Source organism: Hibiscus syriacus, unplaced genomic scaffold (assembly GCF_006381635.1).
Source record: "Hibiscus syriacus cultivar Baekdansim isolate YM2019G1 unplaced genomic scaffold, ASM638163v2 tig00002880_pilon, whole genome shotgun sequence".
Taxonomy (NCBI): Eukaryota; Viridiplantae; Streptophyta; class Magnoliopsida; order Malvales; family Malvaceae; genus Hibiscus; species Hibiscus syriacus.
Window position 1 is genome coordinate 410,780 of NW_024061952.1, and position 23,115 is coordinate 433,894.

Genomic DNA, 23,115 nt, shown 5'->3' on the forward strand with positions numbered 1-23,115 from the left:
TTCAACAACCTGTGGAGGGTCCTAATGGCCCTTGTATGCGCCTTCCACTTGAGCATCGTGCTGTTTAGTATAAACGCGGTGCCTTCTCTCTCTTGCATAGATTACCCAGAAGATCAATGACAGCATCACGGCTGCGGAAACTAGTACCAGTCCGATGTAGATCCATTGACTATAGTGGCGCAGACCTGGGAAATGATCACGACTGATATCTGTGAACGTATCACGCACGAAAGTGCAGTCTTGCAAATTAACCAGGAATGGACCGTAACGATATAGACTGTAACTAACATTCACTGCAGCCGACATCTGACTGTAAAACTGGGGGGATCAGCCGCCCAGGTGTAGTACAAATCCCGGACGAAGTTACATTACATATATATTTCTTCCAAACCTGTTTGAAACGAATATACGTCATCCCTACTTATGTATGATCGAGTGTATTCCAGTTATAAGAAAGTCTATTTTCGTTACCTCTGAGGAATTGAACAAGCTAACTTCGCCAGATGCACAAGTGCGCTCCGTGAGATCAGAATGAAACGGGTCACAGAGAACTGGCACCAACGGACCAGACTGATTGTAATATAAAGGTGCAAATTGTGGAGGGAAATTACGGTTGGCAACGTTATTGATGATTCCATTCACAACATTTACGAGTTGGTGAGTGACATTCTTGGTTTGTAACAAGGTCTCTAGGGCAGTTGCATTGTCCACACACGGCAGAATGTCATCTAATGCGGTATGCACGCTGGGATGCTGGACCCATTCGTCCATAGCAACACATGCATCACCTGCAACACTGTGAGCCACGAGAGACTTTTGATTAATAGAGTATATCATATTAACACGAGGACATATCAAAGATATATTCGGGTTTGAATGAGCAAATGGGAGTTGAGAAGAGAGATCAATAAAGTGACATTTGTCCCCGGAAGTAAAATTTATGTGAAAGATATATATGAGTTATTTACAGAGAATCGTGGAATTCGAGTAGAACGTACTTGTGAAGGAGGTTAAAATAAATGTGCCAGCAACAAGAATCCATCCAAAGATGACTAGGCTGCATTGGTTAATAGCAAGGTGTTTGATAAGTAACACATGCTTACTTCAAGATTTATACAGTTTATTCTAAAGCATACAACCGAAAAAAACAATAACGGTGGTTCACTTACGTGTCAGACACTGCAATCCAAGAATCGAGAGCACTGAGGCACAAGTCATCAAAATAATAGCATAAAAAGATTAGATGATAATTGAAATATAGAGAACAAAATGCCAAGAATCTAGGAGGAACAACCAAAGCAACATTGAAACTTACAGAATCCAATAAATGCCAAAAGGAGCATCACGGAGGCAACAATGATAAGAGCCAATCTCCTGCAGCATTTAGCAATTAGCTTGGAGATCAGTTTGATGATCGGCTCAACTCCAAGGTTTTTCTAATTTCAAGATTCTAAAAGCTGTAACAACTTACACGCGGTCCAACCCATGTTGAATTGTGTCTTTATTATCAGCTGCTTTAGTGGAAAGAGTCGAAGCAGAAGAGTTGATCTTCTTGTCGACATCATCAATGTTTTTTTAGATGTCAGGTGATAGAATAGTTGAATCCACACTTATTTTTTTAGCTGCAGAAAGATAACCCGACACATTCCTGAGGTTTTCAGCAGTAACATCTGCCTTATGAACGGCATAGCTCAGTGTGTTTGTTGTACTGGCATGAAACTTTCCCTGACCGGTGTACAGCACAACGCAGCCGATACTGTAATACGAATTCAACATTTGAGTGAATAATGACATATTTCATTAAGCACACACACATTGAAAGTTTATAAAGAGAGGGAAATAGAGTTACATTGCAGCAATGGTGAAGAGTATGAGGAAAATAAGAGACAGCGCATAAGCTATCCGAGAGTAGCCATAAGAATCTAGTCGACAACAGCAATGGCGGATGCATAAGATGAATAAGCACAACGCGAATAACACAAACCAGGCTGCAGCGATGACAAAGAAAGGAGCCGCTGTAAAACCCACAGACTGAAATATGAACAATGGAAACGATATTAATTGAATTATAAACCTGAATTAGAGAAAACATACAAAGGAGAATTTTAAGTTGAATTACAAGTCACTACTAGCAAGATAATTCAATTCAGAATAAGATTTCTGAATTGATATTAAATTATAAAAAATAAGACAACAGAATGAAATCAAAGCTGGGGAAAGAACCTAGGGGAATAACAGGATTACAGGGCTCAATAACTAGAATTAATTGTTCTAGTAATCAAAACAGTCCACAATTACATTAAACATAGAAATTCCTGTGAAAAAAATCTGTTGATGAATCGGGTAAAGAAAAACGAAAGAACACAAGAATTTTAACAAGGTTCGGTAATGTGCTTACGTCATCGGTGCCTAGGCGGCGCTAGAAGTTTTATTCAATATCTCATAGGTTTAGGTTACATCTCTATTTATAATAGATAAAACTGGTACATAATTACAAAATTAACCCTTGTACCGTACCGCGGGGCCGCAGCTCCCGCACCCCAACCCATATAATCGTAACCCCACTACGAGACTTTCTTCATAAGGACAGTTGATGTTCGCTTCGCTCACTCCGCTCCATCCCCTGTCCTATTTACCGGTATATTTATGAGTCATACCTAACAAATCTCCACCTTGGCGAATATCCTGCCCCTTAGGAGACATTCAATGTGGGTTGGGTTACCTTACTTCTTTAACAACTCGAAACATTCAACAAGTTTTAACATCCATCTGCTCCTCTAAATCACCATGCAGAAAAGCAGTTTTAACATCCATCTGCTCTAAATGCAAATCCCAACTAGCAACCAATGCAAGTACTGCTCGGATTGAAGTGTGTCTGACCACAGAAGAGAAAATTTTATCATAATCAACTCCTTTCTGCTGTGAAAAACCCTTTACTACCAAACGAGCCTTGAACTTCTCCCCCTCTTTTTCTGTTACTGTTGGTTTCTTCTTATACACCCATTTGCAACCAATCCACTTCTTACCCTCAGGAAGGCGAACTAACTCCCATGTACGATTGTGATTCAAAGACTCCATCTCCTCAACCATGGCATCCATCCACTTGTCGTTATCCTAACTAGTATCTGCATCATAAAAAGTAATCGGATCATCACTGCTAACAGTAAGTGCAAAAGAGACCAAGTCTTCAAAACCCAATCTGTTTGGAGACTTTATATTAGTCCGTCTCACCCTGTCTCTCGTGAGACTATAATCCTACAAATCATCCGTAGCGGAACCATCAGAAGTCGGTTGAGAAGTTTCTGTTTTCTCAACTGGAAACTGTTCGAAATCCACTACTGTCGTGTCTTTCTTCTACTGCAACATGGGTTGTTTATCAAAAACATCTCTACTAATCACAATTTTCTTCGCAACTGGATCCTAGAACTTGAATCCTTTGACACATTTCTTGTAACCCAGAAAAATGTACTCATTCGATTTTGCATCAAGTTTGGATCTCTCATCAGCAGGTACATGCACATAAGCAAGACAACCAAAAATTCATAAGTGATCAAAAGTAACATCATGACCAGTCCATACCTCTTCTGCAACTTTCCCAGCCAATGATGCCCTTGGCGATCTATTGATAAGATAACATGTCATGTTAACAACCTCAGCCCAAAAGTGTTTGGGAAGCCCCACATTCAACTGCAAACATCTGGCTCTTTCATTCAACTACCTGTTCATCTGTTCCGCAACACCATTCTGTTATGGTGTCTTGTGCACTGTAAAATGCCTCTTAATCCCATGCTCCTTACAGAAGTGTAGAAACTATGAATCTGTGTACTTCGTACCATTTTCAGACCGCAAACACTTGATTTTTCGTCCTGTTTGGTTTTCTACCTCAGCTTTCCACAGCTTGAACTTCTCAAAAACATCGGACTTCTGTTTCAAATAATACACCCAAACTTTCCATGAAAAATCGTCAATAAAGGTAACATAATACCGAGATCCACCAAAGACGATGTCGTGGAAGGCCCTCATACACCAGAATGCACATAATCAAGAATCCCTTCAGTTATGTGCTTCGCAGTCTTGAAACGAACTTTAGTCTGTTTACTAAGAACACAATACTTGAAAAAGTTGAGCTTACAGCTTTTAACACCATGCAACATATTTCTTTTATGTAATTCAGCCATATCATGTTCACTAAAATGAGCAAGACGCATATGTCACAGTTTGATTGTATCATCACAGGACTCAACAGAATGAACTCCACCTAGAACGGTACTCCTTAACAATCTGTAAATATTTCCTGCAGTCATCTTTCCTTTCATCACAGTCAAAGTTCCTTTAACAATCCGAATGGTTTCCCTATCCTCATCAGCTTTAGGGATAAAACCATTCTTGTGCAAAGTGCCCAAAGAAATCAAATTCTTCTTCAACCCTGGGATATGTCGAACATCACTCAATGTCTGAACAGAGCCATCATACATCTTAATTCTGACCTCACCAATACCAACAATATTGCAACATTGATCATCACCCAAATAAATAGAACCAGAATTAACCGACCTGTATGTCGAAAACCATTCCCTATTTGGCGTGATGTGATAAAAACATCCAGAATCAAGAATCCAAACGTCAGTCAATTGAGTCGTTGAAATAGAGAGCATATCACCCTCACTGCAATCAGAATTGTCATCCTCGACCACATTCACAGACTTGGATGAGTCATCACTCTTCTCATCAGCCTATTTTTTAACTTTGGACAGTCTCGCTTCATATATCCCGCCTCCTTGTACTTGTAACAGTGAATTGTCTTTTTTTTCCCTGGATTTGGATCTGGAATTCTGCTTCCCAGACCCTGCCTTCTCTGGCTTCTGTCCACGGTCTCGATTACCCTTGACATATAAGCTATCAGCTTGAGAGCTTTCCCCTACATTCTGCTTTCATTAGTTGTGAGCCAACAAGACTGCAGTAATCTCCTCAACTTTGATAGTCTCTTTCTCATATGTAAGAGTGGTCACCATGTGTTCGTAAGAGGGAGGCAACGAACACAATAAAATCATCGCTTTGTCTTTATCCTCAATTTTCACATCAAGCCGAGCCAAATCAGAAACGATTTGATTGAAGACATTCACGTGTTGTGCCAAATCTTGATCGTCCTGTATCTTCATTCCTTACAGCTGCTGCTTTAGATACAATTTAGTTGTTAAATATTTCGACATAAACTAACTGTCCAACTTCTTCCAAATTTCATCTGGAGACGATAGATGCATGATGTGATATATGTCCTCGTCCACCAAACATAACCGTATGGTTCCTGCCGCTCGCTATTGCAATTCTTCCCAATCTTCCTCCTCCATCGACGCCGGCTTTGTAGGTCGTAAAGCCTTTAAGATCCCTTGCTGCGCCAAAAGATCCTTTACCCTTGTTTGCCATAATCCGAAGTTACCCTGACCATCGAATTTTACAACTTCAAATTTTTCTCCTGACATCTGATACCAATTGTTGATGAATCGGGTAAAGAAAAATGAAAGAACACAAGAATTTTAACGAGGTTCGGCAATGTGCTTATGTCATCGGCGCCTAGGCGGTGCTATAAGTTTTATTCAATGTCTCATATGTTTAGGTTACATCTCTATTTATAATAGATAAAACTGGTACATAATTACAAAATTATGTAGCAGAATAAAGTGGAGAAATCATGGAGTTACCAAACCAACCAACAAACATAGAAAATTCAGAAATCCTGGCTAAATCTCTCAATTTTTCATAAGAAAAGTACCAAAAATGACATAGAAATCAACATAACTAGTAATAAAACAAGAAAAAGTGAATAAATAAAAGAAAGAAATTAAAAGGTGAAGAAAAGATGAAGAAACCGACAGCCCAATAGTGTCGATTGCTGATATTCCAGCCACCAGTGTACTTCTTAAAATCATTAAGAGGGTCTTTCCTATGAGTCCTCTTTTCAGCCAAAATCAAAGACGAGTTGTTATTTCCTTCGTTTCCCTCTACAAGGTTCCTCCTTTCCATCTTCTTCCATGCCAACACTTCACCGTGCTATCTCCCCCTAAAGACAAAACTTTTCTGATGCCCTGTCAAAGCATTTTTTTTAAAGAAACAAAATACCAGGAATAAAAACCAAAACTTTCCTTTTAAAAAACTAAAAATGATGATGGTACCTGGGATGTGTGAAGTTGGGATATGTGAGGCTTCAGAGGCTACTCCAGGTCAGAAAAGAAACGAAGAGAAAAGGAAAAGAAGAAACAATGTGTGAGGGCTTGATCTGAAACATAACATCTTCTTTCAAGTATTGATGCTTTCTCAACCTCTGTTCCTCAGATATTTTTCCTATTGAGAGGAGAGTCTGTTAATTGTAAATTAAGGGGTTGATGGAAATCTATGACAACGTGTCAGCTTAATGGTTGGAAGGAGAAAGATTATAAGTCTGTAGGTCCCTTTGTTCTGGGTACGTGTGTCGTACGATAACCTAATATACGGTTAATACATGAACATTTCTGATAAAAAATAATATTTTAGGTAGCAATTTTTGAAAATGTTAAAAAATTAATAATATTTATGGTAACACATTTATTTAACCGTATATTAGGCTTCCGTACGCCAGAACTATCCCTTTGTTCCTCGTCTGTATGTTTCACTTTGACCAAAATGTCCATAAAAATTATTTTGGGATTTAATTTTTAAAGTTAAAGTACACAAATGGTCTCCATATATACGATATTATTTTGTTGGATTTCTTGATTATTCAAAATTACAAAATGGTTTTCGAACTATATGATGTTATTTTATTGAATTTATCGACTATTCAAAGTTACAAAATAATTATATGAATATTCATATATTCTAATCTAGTCTTTTTTGTTAAAAGCTTAAAGGGCCCCTGATAAACTTGTAGGAGTGGGTTACAACTGAAGTAAATATAGTAGGCGTAATACATTCAAGTATCTTTAACTGAGTATTCAATAATAAAGGATCATTGTAGTGGATATACAGACAAGTGGTATGACGAGTTAATAGGATTATGAAATGACGGAGTTGTGTACTGCGAGAGTGTCAACGAATGGTGAGCGTACTATTGTCCCTCCATACGAGGATGAATTGATAGAAAGCGTAGTAAGAGTGACTAGAGTGTCGCTATCTAGTAATGAACCCGAGTCAGATATCGAGATAGCTAGTATTACCGCCAATGAACAGTAGAATCAATAATTGTCGAAAAATCACGAAATGCATTGTCACACCATGATTTTGGGGATAGAATGTAACAATGATAGCCCGTATACATCTCGATATACGATCCAAAGATGTCACATCAACTTGACAAACATTCACTAAGCATAAAGGCTTAAATCTAGTTTCGTTTTTAAACTTTCACTATTTCAACTAATTTTTTTACCTTAATCGTATAAAATCGTAAAATAATGTTTAATCATTGAAAACGAATCCGATTTCAGTCAGTAATTAGGCAGTTTAATGTTGATCATAACTATATAACACTACCTAAATACTGGTTAATTTAAAAACCATTTAAAACATAACATTAATATTATCCATTCATAAATACGATTATAATTAAATTAGCCAAAATTAAAATAATCTCAGTTTATTATTACAGACCCATTTAAAACGAATCTGATAAAGCAAATCAACAGATGTAATGTACATGCCACTAATAAGTCAAAGATAGGATGTCTTACTAATACTGCTGGTAGGTTTGATTTCCAAAAGATGCTCAGAAAACTCCTCACTTCACGTTCTTTTCTTTACTCAAACTTACACATGAAAATCATCACGCTCTAAGTAAAACTTTGTGAGGCAATACATAGCTAAAATGATATAAAACTTAAATTTCATAAAGTATTATAACATAAAACTGTAATTTAAATAAAACATTAAAACTTTCAAACCGAGCTATTCAAGCAATTTTCCTCTTAGAAAACCTGAAAATCATCATCTCATAATTTTATCACAAATCATGTAAATCAACATAAAATATCATAAACAATTCAGATTCTTATCATTCATATGTATTCAGAACTTCCATTTCGTTTTCATATTCCTTTTCTTTCATATACATGTTATAACTTTCATATTTACTTTTATAGCCCAATGTATATGTAAGAGAATATAAGGTATGCGAGTTAGACGAGTGTGCGCAATAAGCACTTCAGTGCTATCATCGTAATCAAAATATGCACTCCAAGTGCATTCATATCATTTGCACCAACGGTGCCACACATAATGTACACAAAGGTACCAGATCATAATCATAATCACTCCAACTCATGACATGCCAATTGTATCTAAGACTCTCAATACAACATACAATGGGCTTTCAGATGTTGTCTTATTTGTTTCATAAACAATATTTCAAATTTAGAATCACTTTTACTCATAATCTTAAAAATAGAACATGGGCAGTTCATACCCTAAACCATCCATAAACTTGATATAAATATTATGAAAATAATCTTTATTTACAATAGAAAACATACTTTAAATCATACGAGGTTGACTTATCACAAGTCATCCTCACTCAAAATAACTAAATAAATAAACTGCATTCACTTTGACATTTTATTAATAAGTCAGAATATAAGCCTCACTAAGTTTTAGAGTCAATCCTTTGAGTTCAAATGCTTTAACTACGTAATTTATCAAAATTTCATATTCTTGCAGTTTGCACTACCTTTAAAGAAAAATTATTTTATATTAATATATATACTTAGAAATTATTTTTCTTGTACCAATAGAAACTAGACTCGAATACAAATCTAACCATATAAGGCACCCCTTCTAATTACTCTTGTACAATTTATAGTGAATTTTTAAAGTTGACTTACAGAAGCCGTTTTGAGCAGAATCTGCCTCTCTGTTTTCTGACCTATCCTCAATTAAAAATTCATATCTTTTTGTAAACTCATCGAAATCAGTAGCCGTTTGTTTTAAACAAAACTAAACTGATATACAAATCCAACGACATAAAATTCATTCTCTAATCAATTCTTTATAATTTATGGTGAATTTCTAAACTTGCTGTTCGAATCATAAATTTCTAGACAACTTTCCCTAATTAGCATCTTTAGTTAATTCCATAATTTTATTACTTATCAAATTAACATATAGACTTGAACCACAAATTACATAACATTAGGAGTCATATCTTGTTGTAGTAGTTCCGACACTGGGTCATCGCAAGCCAATATTCGTTTGATAACATAAGTATAAATTAAATGTGCACTCACCTTTACCTCACCATCGAACCTTCTCCATGATAATCTTCTCAATCTCACAATTTTTCCTTTCCTTTTGAGTTATTTGGATCACTAGTTTTATCGTGGTTTGAAGATGTCATAAAATAATATAAAATATTTTAACTATATGTTAGTATCGAACTAGCATAATCTAAGCTTAAATATAAAATTCGCTAGAAATAAATTCGATACTTAAATCGGTACAAACCATCAAACTATTGAATATCGAAACACAATAAAAAAATACAATAAAGAACAATAATGGAGAGAGCACACCAAATTTACGAGGTTCAACGAAAATATCGTCTACTCCTCGAGCACCACCAATGGATGATAACTTCACTGTCGAGAAAATATTACAAAGTGGGAGAATGAAAAAAACAAATGAGAGAGAACTTTTTGGGATACTTTCAAGTGAAAGTGCTTAGGCCTATTTATAGTTGAACTTCAAGGACCAATTTGCAAATAAATTAATAGTTTAGGGACCAAAGATGAATTTTTCCATGTACACAGGTTGGGCACTTACCAACTTGAACTTTTGATGCATTTATTTTGTATCCTTTATTGACTAAGATGTCATCTTTTTATCATTGATGGTTGCAAAATTGAATTCATGCCAATTTTAACTAACACTTGAACTTTATCATGTTGTAGGTTTGTAAAATTACAAGCTACACATAACAACATCAACTATATTCGAACACCAATGACTGTATTTTCATATTTTGATAACCCCAACAAGCTAGGTTCGGGAAATAGTTGCTACTGTTCTGCGGTTCTGCAGTGCACACTAACCAGTTTGCCAAGTGCTTACTTATTATTCGCCATGAAGAGTGCACATATACAGCAGTGTTTCCATCTTTTTTATAAGCATGAAGGATGTCGACCAAGACTTTCAGGAATTGCTCAGCAAGGCCCAGCTGAGTAATTGTACCATTGAACAGTCTGAGTTCTTCTTCTTCTGTCGGTGTCATCTTCAATAAAGTTTGAAGGAGCTCAGTGGGGAGCTCATTTGCTGATTTCAGAACTGGTTAGAATATCGAGATTGAAAACTGAACACATCAGTAATACTTTCCAAATAACAATGAAATTGCAAAATATCCATGTGATGTTCGATTCAGGCACTAGCATAACCGTAGTCATGGCAGACATACAAAACACGGTAACTAAGATTCTTTCTCAAGATGGGGCACAATGGTTATCATCAATGATTATCCACTAGTAGTTGCAAGAAGGAACATAATAGCTAGTGGTGAAAACGCTTCTAAGTGACCTCTAGGCATACTTTGGTATTACCCATGTAATATGTATGCCATGAATAGTTAGTGGTGAAAACGCTTCTAAGTGACCTCTAGGCATACTTTGGTATTACCCATGTAATATGTGCCAGGAAAAAAATTGTCCTCACCGCTGGTTCAGAAACCTGCACATATGTTTCAATCTCTTCAGTTGGATTCTCCAGAATTGCTTCTAAGCTTTTAAGCAACAATTTAAAACCTCACTAAACCTGTAAAGCTAGTTGAAAGGCACATAATTTTGTTCAGAAACAATCCCTCATTCCCAACAATGTTTTGTTTACAAAAAGAATGAAACAAAAAGGAACAGATGCTCAACTAGTGTATGCCAACATCACTGGGCTTTTTGAATTAAAGTAATTAAAGTGACGGTTTGCCAACTTCATATAATTGGTGAATTTAGCGGAGGTGATGGTATGTTTGAAAAAACTAAAAACTATAAAGCTTTTGAGGTAAATTAGATATAAAATCATTATTTAAGAATTTATTTGATGTTTTAATAATATATTAAGGATAAAACTAATTATTAACCTTTTCATCAACGTTGTCACATCATTAATTTAAAGGGATAATAGTGGAATGATCAATTTATTACAAATCGATAACAATAGTGATCAGTTTATTACTTTTAAAATTTCAAAAGAAAAACATAAATTTTCTCAAATACTAATGATCATTTGTATAATTTATCCTTGCTAATATTCACCTTGCTTCCTTTTTCTTAGAGCAAGGAAACAACATAACTAAAACTCACCACACAACTTCTGTCTAGAAACTCAAACCTTTAAGATGAAATATATCTTAATGAGAATGTCACTTGAGTCGTTGGAACGAAATTGACTTAAAATACTTGTCTCATGACTTTTTCGTACATAAAGTATAAATTGAGGTCTACATATTTAATCTTAACATACAATACTAGATTCGTAACCATTGCAATAACGCTGGTATTGTCACACCATATTATAAAAGATTCTTCAAGTGAATCTCATTTCAATCATAAGTAGTACTTTATATGTGGTATCAAGAAGACTTGCGATATACCGCTTTTGCGGTAAATTTTGAGATTGATCTCTTTCTTTCTTTAGAAATCTATGATGATGGTAAATGAGAATTATTGTTCTGATTAATCTAGGGTAAATATAAAACAATATCTGTTCAAAGATAAATTCTCAACTTTTTGATATATATTGAACGTTCACACCCCTGACATCTGGTGTTTGAATTTGAGTTATCAAAGAATAACAATAATTATTTTATACGGAAGTCACGTGATTTGTGTAAATGAGAACTCAAGTACACACAAGTGAGTCATTCGTTACATACACCGATAATTTAGATGAAATTTTATGGAAGGAATTTATTTTTAGAATAAATGAAGTACAATAATTATCCCTTTAATGAAGTAAGCGTTACATAATGTCGTGATTCATAATGTGGGGCTTTATATAATTATCCCTCGAAAACTTTCGTGTTATTCTATAATACGATTAGGTGTTGAAACATTTACCAAAACATTTGATTTTATAATATATTAAGGCACCGACGTCATGGCTTGTGGGAAATAATCTTTGAATCTTCATAAGTCAAGAATTTTGAGAGAAGGGGGGGATGATTGTTGAACGAAAGAGAAAGAACTACGGAGTGGAATTATTAATTTCCCATCTCTAGTTCCACGTTCAAAAGGATCATGATATAGTAATTTTTTTATTAATTTAGAGTCAGTACAATATATTATATGTTTAAAGAATAATTTCAACTCTTTGACATTGAATGCTTACATCATTGATATCTATAGTGTTTGAATCTAATACTTCAAAGAACAACAACAATTATTTCATCACCGACATTGCTTGATTCGTGCTCATGATATAGCAAGATTGTTAAAGGAGAAGGCTTTGTACAACACAACAACTAATTACATTAGCATATTATCACAAATAAGAAATACTTTTCGTGTATTTATCATCCACACAGTAAAAATTAATTATCTATTGAATTCAATTTTTTTAAAAGATTTATTCCTACTTCAATTTAAAAAATTAGATTTAGACTATTTCAATTCTTTTTAATTTATTATTTTTTATATAACTATCGATTTTAATTTATTAACAAAAAATAATTTTTTTTTGAAAGAGGATATTTTGTATTGAGATGGATTACAAAGTACATCACCTCAAGGACCTCATTAAAAAACCTCCCTAACCCTATGTGGAAGAAAAAGAGTGAACCTTGGGTGGTAAGGATCGGGTACAAAATCATCTAACGAACAATCGACCATCCCCGCCCTTACCCATTCCCCTATCCCTCTGGTTAAAACCGATGGGAAATAAGTTTAGAGCAAAAGAGTAATCTTACAGAGACATCAAAACCTAAGAAAATCAATCCAGCATCGAAACGAACCAGCCGCATCTTCCTGAACTAGCACGATAACTACCACTTAGAAACAAAAAAAAAAAAACTCCCTTGCTGAATCTGAACCTTTGAGCCTGGCGCACCAACTAACAATCTGTATGCCTATCAAGGAAAGAAAAAGTGACTGCTTGCAAAATTGCCAATAGAGACCACGGCCAACATGCAGAAGCTGCCTCCAATCTCGTGTAATAACAGGAGCAAACTGAGCCAAGGAAGATACACACGACACTATATGAGGGACACATTACGCAGCAAAATGACTAAAACACCGATCCAGGAATATAACAACAAACAAGGATCGAACAAATAACCCATAGGACCGGGCAGACTAGAACTGGAAACAACAGTAATAGTCAGTAAACGTATCCAAAAATAATGGACTCCGGAGTGCGCACGAAATCTAGTGCATGAGGAACCCGATACGGCCAAAGGATATTAGCCCAGAACCCGACCTACAATAATACCATATTGAAAATCTGATCGACCCAGAAAGACTTGCCATGGAAACGATATTTATTCCTGCACAACCAAATCTGCCAAATCAAGCCGAAGAAGCCGAGCTGCCAAAGATTCCTAACTTTCCTTCTAATAAACTGTGACGACCATATCTCCAACAGCTGTTTGACATTCGATGGAACAGTGATCGTAACTTTCCATAATTTGCACCACCTTTGCCACACTTGCCAAACAACGTTACAATGGCAAATCACATGAGGAACATCTTCCGGGTGATCTTTACAAAACAAACATAGTGGCTGAACACCACCGTTTACCCCTCTCTTAATCAGTTCTGTCGCAACCGACAACCTATTATAAACCGCTTTCCAAACAAAAGCCGCCACTTTAGGAGGCACGAACTTATTCCAAACTTTGCTCCATATAGGATCTTGAAGCTTGCCAACCGAAGCCGACTTTATGCAGAAATCTCTAGAATTGTAAGTGCCATTTGAAGCACCTAACCACCTCAATCTATCTATCCCAGCCATAGCAGAAACACCTCTGTTGATAACTTGAAAAAATTGATCCCAAAACGAAAACTCCCAAGAAAACAGCCCACGCCTCAATTCAATGCTCCAAATCCATATTCCATTCGCCCAACTCCCGAAGTCGCTAATCTTGCCCTGTTTTTTAATAGCCATCCCATAGATGCGAGGAAAAGCTACTTTCAGCGATCGAACCTCGGTCCAATGATCATTCCAGAAATCTATACGTGAACCACTTCCCATAACACACCGAACATCAACAAGGAATTCATTCTCATTCGACAACACCGGACGCACGATGTCATGCCACAATCCATTCAATCTTCTAATGGTATTGCCTTTCGGAAAAAGTGCAGCAGGATCATAGTTATACTTGGCGACAATGATCTTTTTCCATAAACTGTCGGACTCCTCACTAAAACGCCAAATCCACTTATTCAACAATGCACGATTCCTAATTTTAACATCAAAGAAGCCTAGGCCACCATGAGATTTCGGACCACTAACCATATCCCACTTAATCCAATAAATACCTCTGTCAGACTTTACATTCCACAGAAAATTAGTTATGCATTTATTTATTGACTCGGCTATGGACTTAGGCATAGGAAATAACGACATATAATACACCGGTAAATTAACCAACACGGATTTAATTAGTATAATCCTTCCCCCGAGAGAAAGTAGTTTACCTTTCCAGCTTTGGAGACGGATTTATTGACGTAAAAATGTCTTTTTAGAAAATGAGATATGTTAGCTAGTTGATAATGACAATTGCAATTATCTAGTAACCGTTAACCGTAACAATTTCCAAGAGATGTTTATATAGAATGGAACGAAGTTTTATTGTTGGCTTCATCAAGTTATAGAGTTACTCGAACTCCAACTTTGATATGAAGTCGGAATGAATTGGTCTTCACTCTTGAGGTATAATAATGGCCTAAAGGGCGGAGCTTTTCTTGAGGTATATCTTTACTATTTTCCGTCAAATAATATAATTTTATAAAAAATAAATGTTTAAAGGTTAACAGTAAAACCTTTTAAAATTATTAAAAATTTTCACTCAAAAGATATTTTCTAAAATCTTATACTTCAAATCTTTAGGTTTTAACGTGCAAGTATTACGAGGCTTTTATATTTAGTGGAAGATTAGATTAACTTCGTGAGACCAAAAAAATAGGGCCACGTAAACTATTTTTTAACAGTAACTTCCTCCCCAGATTGTTAGAAAAATGACCCTTAAATTGTCCACGTATGACTACCTCGCATTCTAAAAAACGAGTGGTAATGTCTCGCGTTGTACAATAAGTGAGGTACGTCTGACGTGGATGCACTTTTCACATAACGCTATTTAATATTGCTACTAATGACTTCGCATTACGCAGAATGCGAGGTTTACTAGACATCGAATCTTCACGGTGGAATTATCGCGAAGAAAATAGAAAGTTTGAAATTTGAATAGATTCCCTAACCTCGCGCCGTAGAAAACGCGAGGTATTTCTTACCTCACTTCGGGGGCGGTGCGAGGACGACTATAAATTTGGACTCCGCATAGTCGAATTCTTCGCACCTTCTTCCAACAAATCTCTCTCTCTCTCATATTTTCTCTCTTATATGATTATTATGACGGGATTACTGAAGCTTGATCGAAGGCATGTGATTGATTATTTGCGGATAAATCTGAAGGTAGCTTTTATTTATTTTTTATTTTGAATTATTTATTCATTCATTCATTCATTTATTTCGAATAAATTAGTGATTTATTTATTTATTTCGATTTATTTATTTATTTATTTGAAGGGGTATGAAATTTCATTGGTGTGTTATATCAATCGTTTTCCGAGACCTCATGTCGATATTCTTCCATATTTGCACGAAGTTAGTTTTGGTTATGTTAGCACTACAATTGGGGGTAAGAAGTTGCATCCTCCATTGATAAACGCATTGCTATAGAGATCGGAGACGCACACATTTCATTTTTTTGTGGAGAGACGACTATTACCTTTCAAGATGTTGCATTCTATCTTAGGCTGCTGCTTGTTGATGGAACCACTATTATTGGCGTGGCCCTTGGGAACTAGAAAGGCTTGTGTGAGGAACTGCTGAGACTTACTCCGACATATGAAGATTTGGATGGAGGGAAGATCATGATTAAATTTTTGGACGACAATTTTTTTGGAGATACCCGACAGTGTTGCTCCAATAATTAAAGAGGTAATTTTATTTATTTATTTATTTCAAATAATTTATTTTGAATAATTTATTTATTTATTAATTTTAAATATTAATTTATTAATTTCAAATATATTTTTTAATTTATTTGCTTTGTTTTTATTTTTTAGCGATTTGCTCAGGCTCAGATTTTATAACTTATTTGGGGGATTTTGATGATGATAAATCCTAAAACACAATGCATCTGATGTGGTTGTATCATCTAAGCATTTTGCTGGAGTCTAAATCTAAGAGTTGAGGATCGACAGTGTTGGCCTTTTTGCTCCGAGAGCTATGTAAAGCTGTTGATCCGGAAAAACAAGTGATCAGAAGCTGTCTGATGTTGTTACAATTGTGGGCATGGTTTCGAATGTCGTTTTTACAGCCGATTCCTACATAGTCGATCCCATTTGAATTTCTACTACTTCTGAGGTAATTAATAATAAAATATGTTTATATATATATTTAAATTATTATATGTTTTTTAAGATTTTACAAATAATTATATTTTTATTATATGAATGATAGGTGGATTGTTATACTAATTCATGCCCACCTACCAAGAACTCTACGTGATTTTAGATTGTTGATTGATAAGATGATAGACGAGGTAATCGATTTTATAAAATTTATTGTAATATAAATATCAATTTTTAATTCAAATTTATCTAACTTGGTTTAAAAATATTTGTGTAGTTCGTGTGGACGCTGTAAAATGATGATGCGATTAGATCATGTACTCCAGCTGAAATAGGTCTTAGTTCGAACGTTTGGATGTCGAAGGTCCCATTGATAGTCTATGAGATAGTCAAGTGGCATCCTACCAATCGCATGTTGCGGTAATTTAACTATGTCCAAACGATTCCACTAACACCACCAGACTTGGACGCCTTCCATCGCATAACGCGACAAGGGAAGACGGAGGTTGATTGGGAGATGCATCATGGGAACTGGGTGACGCAGTGGATGACGATATTACATATAGTGTCCGTTTCTGAACTCATCTTCAACTATAGTGTTTCAAATGATTATATGATGTGGTACGAACAAAATGGGAAGTCACATATACTGACTGAGAAGGAACGAGCACGAGAAATTTATGTGCCTCCCCAAAATCGTTTGCCTACATAACGCCCCCCGATGCAACGTGGTGATAGAGGGGAATCAAGTTGAAGTAGAAGAAAACACACTCCAACCTCATCATCGGAAACAACACAGGCACCTGCAGAGCATCAGATACCCCTGACACCACCTATATTCACCCACTCGACTCAGTCAGCATTTTAACATATGACGCCTCTGATGGAAAGTTATTTCACTGATGCATTTTGTTCATTTCCGACGGTCGTTCTCCTTTCCCATCGCTTTCATGCACCAGTTGAACCATATTATCCATCACCTCCGTATGCACATGTTCAACCATTGACATTAGACTCCGAATTCGTTTGCATATAGATACAAAGGAGCATAAACATGGCTTTATACATATTTATAATTCTAAAACATGAAATCTACCATGGGAGTGCTTCAAGCTTATGCAACCTACTACATTTCATCTAAATGACTTACACATGGTATAGTTGAATCAAAAGTGAGTTACCTTTGATGCTAAACTGTTGGAAACGTCAAAGACTCAGCCCAAAGTAATATTTTCCTTCCCCTAGCTTCGGAGCCTTCTCTAACCTCGTGCACTAAACAAAACCAATTGCAAGGATTACTAACTGTTGTTAGGGGTTAAGGAGGGTTTTAAATAGTTGGGTGATCTGTTTGATCGTTTCTAAACGTTGATGGTCAAAATGGTGTATGACCATAGTTCAGTGGTCACCCATGTAGTTTACCCTAAGTTTTAATTAAATAAGATAATTTAAAACAAAGATGAAATAGAAATAACACTAAACATACTAAAAACATTCTTATTGATGTAAGAATAAGTCTTTCTCGAAAAAAAAATATGTTAGATGATTAGTATTGACAATAGAAATATCTAGGAAATTTCTGTATAAAATACAAAGAGAGTTCTATTATTGCTGTTGTTTCCTTTTCTATACTCCGAAGTCTTTGTCCAGACCTTCGGCTTTACACGCTGCAATTTTTTAGCACTCGTAAAGTTAAAATGACCATCCAGCTCAGTTGGTAGAGCACAAGGTTTTTAATCTTGAGGTCGTGGGATCGAGTCCCACGGAGGGTATTTTATAATTCGGAAGTCTCTTACAGAAACTGCTCTCAACCTGGTGTTGGGGATAACCTACTATCTTACCTCCGCTTACCCCATACATATAGGAAAAAGGAACAGTCATTTTTTTAAGTTGAATTTGGGGGTTGTGTCTGTGTAGTCGTCCGATGAATATGACATTGAATTAACAGGTGCGGTCCTACTTTTATGGAATTATGGGTTCTTAATTGTGTATAAATCCGAAGACTCAATGTGATCAAATAGTAAAAAATTATGTGCTATCTAATTTTTTAAAATAGAAATAAACAAATAGTTATTGAATAATTAAATTAAACTATAATTATTAAAAAAATCATTACATAATTTTAAATGTGAGTTATGTAAATATAAAGCAATAAAAATTGATAAGAAATTCCATAAAACGATTTATTTTAGTTTATAATAAGAATAGTATGTTAATGCATATTAGAAATATTAAATTTAAAAAATATACATAAATATTGTTATAAGCAATCGCATACAAAAGTTTCATTAACATAAAAAAATATGTTTAGTGGTAATTGAGATCCTCAAACTTTTGAGAAAAAATAATTACTATAGTCCCTGAACATTTTTTGTACCAATATAATCTTTAAACTTAGAAAAAAATTAATCTAACCCTTTAAATAGCGGAATCAAATGTTGACCGTCACGACGCTTATATGACAGTTTGTAAACTTACATGACAATCTACAATATTGATTTGATAGTTCATGATAAAGCTGTGGTAGTACTCGATAGACGATGACGTGATATATGGACTTAATTGATTATTTAAATTTTTTGGAGGACTTATTTAATTTTTTAAAAATTAAAAAAATTATTTAGATTAAAAATAAACAATTATTAAGATATTTAATACATTCAATATAAAAATACTAAAAAAATAATTATTAAAAATTAATTTAAGGACTACATTGAGTGTAAAAAAGTTTAAGGGCCATATTGATTTTTTTACAAAAGTTTGAGGGTTTCAAATATCATTAAATCAAAAAATTATTGTTAAAATGATTTAAATTTATGTAAGTTAAGTTAAAAATATAGATATAATATTTCCTTATTTTTCAAAATTTCAAAACAATTTCAGTGAAAATACTGAAAACATCTTTTTTTATGTTTTCATATTTTCACTTATTTTTGTTTTCATTTTCCAGAAATCATTTTCTCATTCTACAACCAAACACGTTTTCTTCAACATTTTCTATTTTTAAAAAAATTAAAATACTTTATATTTTCTAAAACCAAACGAACCCTTAGATTTTATCTTTTAAAAGTATGATTAGATGTGAAATTATAAATTTATCTTTATGTCAGTTTTAAATCATAAACTATAAATAATACAATTATTTGATATATTAATAATAATCAATAACTTTTAGCATATTATTACATGTTCTTTAATAAATAAATAAGACACGTAAATTTAGATTAAATCACTTATAAAATAATAAAAATATCTACCAAGGTATTAAAAAATGTTTATAAAAAACACACACTAGCGTCCTTTTTTTTCCTGTCCTATAACCGCCGCTTGTATTCTTTTTTCCCATTTATTTTCTTATATGGGTATTCACTTTTTTTAGTTTTTAGTAATTTCGTCTTTATGATATATTTTCTTATGTTATTATGGTGTGTTTCTGAATGTTTGATTTTTGGGCTGGATTTGATATCATTTTGACGGATCAATATGACATTTATTTGTTATTATATTGATTCTCTATGCTCTTGGACTATCGGATTAGAGTTTGATACGTGGTTTGCGTTCGTAAATAATTTTTTCACGACGCTCGATTATGATTTACTGTTACCGGTGGCCTTTCAATAGTTAAATCTTGTATTGTGGTTCATTTATTGTATCAATGATTATAAAAATATTCTAATTATATTGTTTTATTTTCTAATTTTATTGTAATTTATTTTGAATATTTTCTCATTTTAATAAAATTATCGGTTTTATTTACATAAAAAATATTTATAAAAGAAGATGTAAATTTTTAAAACGTTTTATTATTTAGCGAAGTTCTTAAAATAATCTCACGTTAATATTTATTTTACTTATATTTATATTTTCATTAAGTGTTTCATTTGCATTTAATATGTTTTAGCTATTTTATACTTTATGCTTTATATTTTAAATATGTTGTAATTTTAGTATTTTATTGTATTATTCAATTATTTTTAATAAAATGAATTGTATGTTAGTTACATGTCCTACTGAAGTTGTTCTCAACTTAGAGTTAGTGACAGCCTACTATCTTACCTCCTCACCTAGGGATGGCAACTCAACCCGAATCCGACGGGTTCCGCCCCGACCCGACCCGATCGGGTCGGATTTTTTTTAAAAAATTTTGGGTTCGGGTCGGGTCGGGTTTAGGGTGAAAAAAATCCGACCCGACCCGAAAAATATATATAATTTTATCCTATATATTTAGGGATAATTACAATAATGTCCCTCCATATATAATTTTTTTCAATTAAGTCACTGTTTTCATTGAATAATTTTTTTTTTTTTATTTCGGGTCGGGTCGGGTCGGGTTTCTAAGTCATATATTCGGGTCGGGTCGGGTCGGGTGAAACCTTAATTTTGTCGGGTCGGATCGGGTCACGGGTGAAAAACCCTTTCTTCTCGGGTCGGGTCGGGTGGCCCAAAAACCCGACCCGACCCGACCCATTGCCATCCCTATCCTCACCCCATTACATATGGGAATAAGGGACAACCATTTTATTTACATGTCCATATATGTAGATTTTGATGTTTGGACTTATGATATAGATGGGATTGAGTCTAAAGCTGATGAAAATGGAAGGAAATGGTCCAATACCTAAATTAAAGTGGTGTGTTGAAAACCTTACAAAAAGACAATTTTGATGGCTATAATTTCCAACACATTATTATCTTTAATAATTCATTTCATTATATTTAATAATTCACTAATTAATGTTCCATTTTCATCTATTTCTCCAATCTCTTATAATTAGACCTAAGTTTTTGATATCTTTCTAAGTTTATATTGCTAAGGTAAAAGGGTTAAGCTCTTTGTATAGACTAAAGGTTTGTTTGAAATATTTAAGCTTATAACGAAAACATTTTAAATTAGTTTATGATATTGCATTCATTTAGTTAATAACCAAATTAAGAATATTTTATAATATTAATCTTGATTTATTATAGAGGAGTGAATTGGCATAATGAATGTTTGTGTTTATTATCTTGATTTATTATTGACAAAACAAATTGACATAGTTTATACCATGACTTATTTATGCAATTTTGATAGCACTAAATCCATAAAACACCATGTTACATCTTTAATTTCTATACTTGTTTATTTAATGTTAGTCGATTATTATATTTTCAATCTTAAAGTAAAGTTTTCTTTATATTTATAATCTTGTTATCTCTAAATAAGTTTGCATATGAATTAAATTTCGAATTTTCGAGAATTTATTACTTAACAACAACCTACACTTGGATAAATTATATTTAAGAAATATTTGGAAAGTCGCATGATGATTAAGTTTTGGTGTAATCTTGTATACAACTGAACTATGGTCATAAACAATTTTGACTACCAACGTTTGAAAATGATCAAACAGACCATCCAACTATTTAAATAGTTCATTCAAGCTACTGTCCGTTAATTTTAATGAATGTGGTGACATGGAAATTAATAAAATTGACATAAATATATATTTGGTCCTTAATATTTACACATTCTCTCGATTTAGTCACTATTTTAATTCAATTAATTAAATTTAACCCACCAATATGAAAGTACCACGTATCACTACATAATTAGAGAATACAAATCAAAACATAAAAATAATTTAATTTAAAAATAAAAAGTAAACTCATTTTCATTTTTAAGTGTTACATTAACTATAAAGTAATATATATGTGAAATATAATTTATTTATTAAATTTATTTTAATAATTTATATATATATATATATATATATATATATATATATACACACACACGTGAAATAACGTTAAACACAATATATAAAATATTGTGCAAATTAAAACCAAAGAAATGGACGGGCCTTATGGTAAGGGCATGCTTAAGGACAAAAGAAGCCATTGGTTCAAATCCACGCCTAAGCATCCTTCTTATTTATTATATTTTACCTTTACACGAGTGGTGACACGTGTCATCACCTAATTAGTGAAAATTTTATTTAATTAAATTATTAAAATTAATTAAATTAGTCCTCCAATCGTATAATGATACATGGCACTTCTACATTGAAGGGTTAAATTTATTTAATTGAAGGGTTAAATTTATTTAATTGAATTAAAATAGTGACTAAATTGATAGAATGTATAAATATTAAGAGTCAAATATATGATTATACTAATTTTATTAACTGCCACATCACCGCATTCATTAAAAATCGGACAGGAGCTTGAATGAACCGTTTAAATAGTTGGGTGATTTGTTTGATCGTTTCTAAACGTTGGTGGTCAAAATGGTTTATGACCATAGTTCAATGGTCACCCATATAGTTTACCCTAAGTTTTAATTAAATAAGATATTTTAAAACAAAGATGAAATAGAAATAACACTAAACATACTAAAACCAATGTTATTGACGTAAAAATAAGTCTTTCTCGAAAATAAAATATGTTAGAAGATTAGTATTGACAATAGAAATATCTAGGAAATTTCTATATAAAATACAAAGAGAGTTCTATTATTGCTGTTGTTTCCTTTTCTATGGATGACTCCAAAGTC

General features: G+C 33.7%; 1 pseudogene; it reads right to left on the reverse strand.

The window, feature by feature from the left end:
- LOC120161804 lies at nucleotides 1–6,348 on the reverse strand (annotated as a pseudogene).
- Nucleotides 6,349–23,115: the final 16,767 nt, after the last annotated feature.